The sequence below is a fragment of the Echinops telfairi genome, unplaced genomic scaffold (assembly GCF_000313985.2).
Source record: "Echinops telfairi isolate 266 unplaced genomic scaffold, ASM31398v2 ScPeMD7_23;HRSCAF=83, whole genome shotgun sequence".
Lineage (NCBI taxonomy): Eukaryota > Metazoa > Chordata > Mammalia > Afrosoricida > Tenrecidae > Echinops > Echinops telfairi.
The window spans coordinates 86,719,290-86,725,899 of NW_022103920.1; positions in this window are offsets into that span (position 1 = coordinate 86,719,290).

A 6,610-nucleotide genomic window follows, 5' to 3' on the forward strand; every position below is an offset into this window, starting at 1 on the left:
ATCCATTGAGAGAATTTCCCTACTTCCTGTAAGAGTCACATTACGAACATTTGAATAGTTGTCTTTGAGTTGGCCCCTGAGTTCACCAGGACCTCCTGTCTTAGGGAATTGACTGCTGTGTCGGATTTGTGGTTGTGATGATGAAGGAAGCAGTGCGCCAGGCCTTTCTTCCTAGATTTCCTGGCTGGAGTCCACAGCCCAAGACAAACTCCTCATTCTAAGTGATGCCCTGTCTATACATGGCCACTGTGAGGATTGAGTTCCTTTTTTCGGTTCTTTATTCCATCTTCCCCAAAGAGTATGTTTCGGGCATGCAAGCAGCAAAGCACAGTAACACATGCCTTCCAAGAACATTCCCTACCTGAACTAGGAGGGGACCTGGTGTTGAATGGTCATGGTTGCTCCCCCACCCCCTGTCCTGTTTCAGTCCCTCCCCCAAAAGGAAGGAGCCTGGTGGTACAGTAGTTAAGTGCTTACTTGGAGCCCACCCATTGCTCTTCAGGAGAAAGATGAGGCAGTTTGCTTGCCTAAAGATTTATAGCCTTGGAAATCCAAAGGGTGAGATTTACTGGGCCCTTGAGGGTGGATCACTGGGTGCTAGAATCCTGTTTGATGATTGTAGACTTGTTTCCCACTGCCCAGAGGTAACAAGAGGGCACTGAAATCTGTGTGTATAATTCCCTTGCTTTTTTTGTTTAGTTTTTAAAGACACCCCCCCCACCACCCCCAATTGCTGAATGCCTATTGTTTAGAAATGTGGCTGGCCTGTAGTAGGTGTTCAATCGCCAAGCTGTCCATCAGAGGCCTGCTGAGATAGCCCCTCCCCTATCTCTTGTACGTCAATGAGTCTGTAAGGACCCTATTTTCCATTTGAATGAGTCAGAAAAAATCATATAATAGTGAATGAGGGGGGGAGTGCGGAGTGGAGACCCAAAGCCCATTTGTAGGCCACTGGACATCCCCTTACAGAAGGGTCTCGGGGAGGAGACGAGCCAGTCAGGGTGCAGTGTAGCAATGATGAAAAATACAACTTTCCTCTAGTTCCTAAATGTTTCTCCCTGCCCCACTATCATGATCCGAATTCTCCCTTGCAAGTCTGGCTAGACCAGAGGATGTACACTTGTACAGATAGGAACTGGAAGCACAGGGAATCGAGGGCGGATGATCCCTTCAGGCCCAGGGGTGTGAGTGGCATTACCGGGAGGGTGGGTTGGAAAGGGAGAACTGATTACAAGGATCTACATGTGACCTCCTCCCTGGGGGACGGACAACAGAAAAGTGGGTGAAGGGAGACCCCGGACAGGGCAAGATATGACAAAATAATAATTTATAAATTACCAAGGATTCTTGAGGGAGGGGAAAAATGAGGAGCTGATGCCAGGGGCTTAAGTGGAGAGCAAATATTTTGAGAATGATGACCACAATGAATGTGCAAATGTGCTTTACACAATTGATGTATGTATGGATTGTGGTAAGAGTTGTATGAGCCCCTAATAAAATGATAAAGAAAGAAAAGAAATTGACATCAGCAACTGGGAAAAGGTCGGCTGGCATTTCAGGGGGAAGTGAGTTTGTGTCGGTGAGAGAGGAACAGCTTGGAAAATCAGGGCAAGATGATTGACCAGCTTGAAGAACGTCATTGAATTGGGCATGTGGGAATTGTTGAGTTGGTGTATGTGTTACTGTGTGTCTTTTCAATAACTCAGTGAGTTTATTCGGACTCGTCGCCAGCCCGTAGGACAAGGGCTGCCCCGTAGGTTTTTGAGACGGTAACTCTGGACGGGAGTAGAAAGCCTCCTCTATCTCCTGCAGAATGCACAGTGGTTACCAGTTGGGCTGCCCTGAGGTTAGTAGCTCAGCGTGTACTGACCACCACGCCACAGGGCTCCTCTGTTTCCAGTAGCAACAGTAATAAATATGCGGGCAGCTACAGACATTAAAACAAAACAAAGCAGCAAACAACTTTGTATGGTGAAGTAGCTGAGTGTTTGCAGCTCAAAGCATTCACTTTATATTCCACATTTCATACGTGTTTTGTTTCAACCCATTCACTGCAACCTCCTCAATGTATTATCCCTATCTGACTTCTTTCCTCTGTTTCCTGTTTCCATTCCTTCTACTTTGAACTGTATCCTTGGGCAAATGCTGCCCTTTTGATCATCAAGGGTTGATTATTTTACCACAAGAATGAGTTCGGTTCTAGACCTGTAGGCCGACTTAAGGCTCAGCGTCTCAGGGGACCCACCAGTCTCTAACCCAATGAGTCGGGGTTGTTTTATTTCTCCTATGATCTTGGGTGCGATTTCATCTATATTTTCCTCACACTCGACCTTGCTCTTCTTCAGAGAAGTTGGCAGTGGGAGCTGGACACTCGCTAGTGCTTCTGGTCTCAGGACGGTGGGGATGGAGGTGTTCATGGCCTCATTGTCTCCACGCCCCTTCAATAGTCAACGTTCTTCTTTTCTATATAGCAACATTTAACGCTGTTACAGTGATTTAGTACGTTTACCACCAGAGGGATGAACCACAAAAGCACTATGCCCCGTGGAAAAAAATCCAGACACCAAGGGCCATGTTATCATGTGATCCCACGTATGGAAAAGGAAAACAGCTCCAGAGAGACTGAAAGTGGACTTAATGGTCGCCTCGGGCTGGGAAGGGGTGCACGGGAGGGAGCCAGGGCCATGGAGAGTGACCGCTAAGGAGTGTGCAGGGTCTTTTGAGATCGAGGAACACATTCTAGAATGGATCGCAACGATGGCTGCCCAGCGCTAAACCATGGACTCTACTAACGCTTTACATGGGCACAGGATGGGGTAGGTGAGTTACATCTCAGTAACGCGGTTCTAAAGCGTGCACTATAAAAGTGATGTAGTAGGAACGAGGGGACCAAAAGGACACGAGGTGAGCACACAATGAAAACGCTCCGGTCGCGTTCTTCCTAGACAGGGCACTTGATGGTCAGCAGTCCATGGTCTCCGGTAACATGGTCAGCCCCCCGGGGAGCACGTGTTCTTCCTGTGTTAATTCCCACGTTTGCCTTCGCCTGGTGTCAGCCCCCAGCCTCCTCACACATTTGCAGGGGGACTTGCTCTGGGCGGCTGGCTCTGTGGGTCCCCTCCTCTAGACGTTTGCCTCCTGTCCTCTCTGCCTCATAAAGGCCACGGGGGCCTCCTTTCTGTGGACGAAGGCAGGCAGCTGCTGGTCTCAGCCGCTGCTGGACAAGGCAGGGGAGTGCATTTCTCAGGCCCAGCTATGTAATTCGATTTTTATACCTCTCTGCAAGCCCTGGGCACAACATGTATGTCCCCTGAGTGGCAAGGAAGGAACCAGGTCCCCCACTGTGCACCTGTGCTTCTGAGGATGAATGGGGCCACTTGGCTGCGCTGCCTCCAGACGCCCCCTGGAGATGGATGCACGTGTAGACGTTTCCAAGGGTGCTGTCTGCTGCCGCTGTTGTTTGTAATCAAAGGGCCCGCAGCCTTTGATTGCATCAGATCACAGTATCGTACTGTATGTTCTTTGTTAGGTAGAGCTGCTTCTGATGTTCGGATAATGTTTACTTTTGGCTTAAACAAGTAAGGAAAAAGGCATTTGATCTCTTCTTATCTATAATGCGAATATTCCATCTTCTAGAACCACCAACTTTTGAAGCCCCAACACAAAATACAGTTGTCAGCGCAGTGCAGAGTGAGCTGCACTTCATAGGGTTTTCCGTGGTTACATTTTCCGAAGTAGATCACCAGGCCCTTCTCTCAAGGCGCCTCAGAGTGGAGGCCCACCTTTCCGTGAACACCTGAGCACTTCTTCATTTGCTTGCGCCACCCAGGGGCTCTGGAACCACACGGATCAAACTTCAAACCCACCACCATTGAGTCAATGCCGACTCTTAGCCACCCCATAGGACAGGGTCCAACTGACAGTGGGTTTCCGAGACTGTAACTCTTTATGGGAGTAGAAAGCTTTGTGTTTCTCTCTTGGAGTGGTTGGTGGTTTCAAACTGCTGATCCTGTGGTTAGCAGCCCAATGCATAACCCACTCTACCACCAGGACTCCTTAGTATCATAGGCCCATAATCCAGGATAAAGTGTGGGAATCTGCGTTTGCAACAGCCCTGCATTGTTCCAGTGCTCTACAGGGGGCGCTATCGCCCTTGTTGGGAACACTGACGAAGAATACTCTGTGGGGGTAGTTCTACTCTGTCACATGGGGTCTCTCTGAGTTGAAATGTAATCCAATGCCCCAAACAATGCCAACGTGGATGGTGTACGAGGCGCTCAGTGTGGTTCAGCAGTAGAATTCTCACTTTCCAGGTGGGAGACCCAGGTTTGATTTCTGGTCAGTGCACCTGGGGTGCAGCTACCACTTGCCTGTTGGTTGTTGCTTGCCTATTGCTACAATGCTGGGTGAGTTTTAGGAAAAGTTCTAGACTTAGCTGTACCAGGAAGAAAGGCCTGGTAATCTTACTTCCCCAAATCAGGCTGTGCAAGCCTATGGATCACAGAGATCTGAGGTCAAGTCAATGGGTATGGTGCTGGGATTTGAGGTCAAGTCAATGGGGTATGGTGCTGGAATCTGAGGTCAAGTCAGTGGGGTATGGTGCTGGGATCTGAGGTCAAGTCAATGGGTATGGTGCTGGGCCAGGCAGCGTTCATTCCATTGGGCTTGGATCCACCGTGGGTTAGGAGTCCTTCCAGCCTAGATTACCACCACATAACTTCTGCAGCTTTGGGTCACAGGTAGCGACTGAAGTCCTCCTCCACCCCCACCATTGAGTTTTTGAAGGAGCAGGGACTTCTCTAGAAAGACCCTCTTTCTGTCCATTGGAACAACGCCTGACCCTGATGTGGAATTTAGGGTCCTTGAGACTGCTGACATTGACTAATGGCCACTTTCCTGGACAAGCTCAGCCCACTGATGGCTTGGCTAAGTTTATAGGCTGGCTTGTTCCCCTTGATGCAGCTCATGGCCCAACTTCTTTCAGTGCCCCCATAGACAACTTGGGTAGGAGCACAAAGCACAAAGGACAGACAAGTGCTCATTCATGGAGCATGGAGGCGAAGCCAATACTGACACTTCTTGCCTTAAAGGTCTCTGTCAAGCCTTTGCCTGGCACCCTGAGGAGGAAGTGACTCTGGGCCACACTGAGTCTGTTGTTCTGGGTGTGCGCGCTCTCTCTCTGTCTGTCTGTCTGTCTGTCTGTCTGTCTTATTCATGAGAAGTCTGGCAGCCCTGAGTCCCCTCCAACAGTAGCACGGATGAGGCAAGAGTGCCTGGTGGTGTTTGCGCAGCTGCCCCTGATCATCTCCCTCAGAGGCCAACGCAATTCATACCTGCTTCTCCTACTTTTTGGAAGCAACTCTGGTGTCAAAGTGGGTTATGTGTGGGGTTGCTCACCCCAAGATCAGTGGTGCAAAACCATCAGATGCTTTGCGGGAGCAAGATGAAGCTTTCTACTCCTGTACAGGCTTACAGTCTTGGAAACCGGCAGGGGTGATTCTATTCCGTCTCGTAGGATCACTAGGAGTGGAATCAGCTCCAGGGCAGTGGATTTGGGTTTGAGTTTCCTCTTCTTTTGAAGGACACGGGCCAAGCTCACTGGAATAAAAGACCCACTGTCCTGATCTGCTCGCTTTGTGTCGGAATTGACTCTGTGACAGCGAGTTTGCCCCGGGGCCTGCTGTTCACTGCGGATGTGTCCATGCACAGGTCCTCACCGCCAGGCACGTTCTGGAATGCCGTGTTTGTATGGGCTGGAAAACCTTGAGATGCAGGGCTGAGTAGAAGCATGGGGATGCGTCTTTTTAAGTCTGAGTCAATTCTGTCGTTTATGGCCATACCACCCTGAACGCTCCCGATCTCATCTGACTCGCTTCTATGACCGTTAGTTGCCCTCCTTGATCAGGGGCTTTGTCCACAGCCTCCTCTCCACATGTCACTATGTCCACTGCAGGCCCTGGCACCTCTCTGCAGACATATGAAGGGCCACGTCCTCCGTGCGATCCTTTCTTTCTCAGTGAGGAAACCTTTTTCAGAAGCATGACTACCTCCTGCAGACATCTCCTTGCCTCATTGGCCACAGCCTTGTCACATGTTCATATGTGAGCCAATCATTGGAATACACTTGGTAAGTTACATGCTCTCCTACCCCCACCCTCGCCCCCACTTTCTGAGATGGAGGCATCTCTAGGTGATGCAAACAGTTAAACGTTTGGCTACCAACCAAGAAGGATGGGGTTACTCAGAAGTACCCCAGAAGAACGGTCTGGAGAGCTACTTCCAAAAAATCAGCCATGGAAACCCCAGCACGAATAGGGTCACTGCGTTAGACTCTACTTCACAGCAACTGGGTCTGGGATGGAGATGGGGCCAGCCTTCCCTGATGGACCAGGGCTGTATAACGAAGGGGGAACTGGAGTGTCTACCACACTGATGTCATAGATGCCTTCAGCCTTTGCACTATTTAAGGCTACTAAGGAAATAGTGAAGGAGCCCCAGTAGCTGCAAGATCAGTGGTTCAAACCCACCAGCTCCTCCATGGGGAAAAACATAAGCTGTCTGCTCTCGTAACGAAGTACAGTCTTGGAAACAAACCTAAAGGGACAGTCCT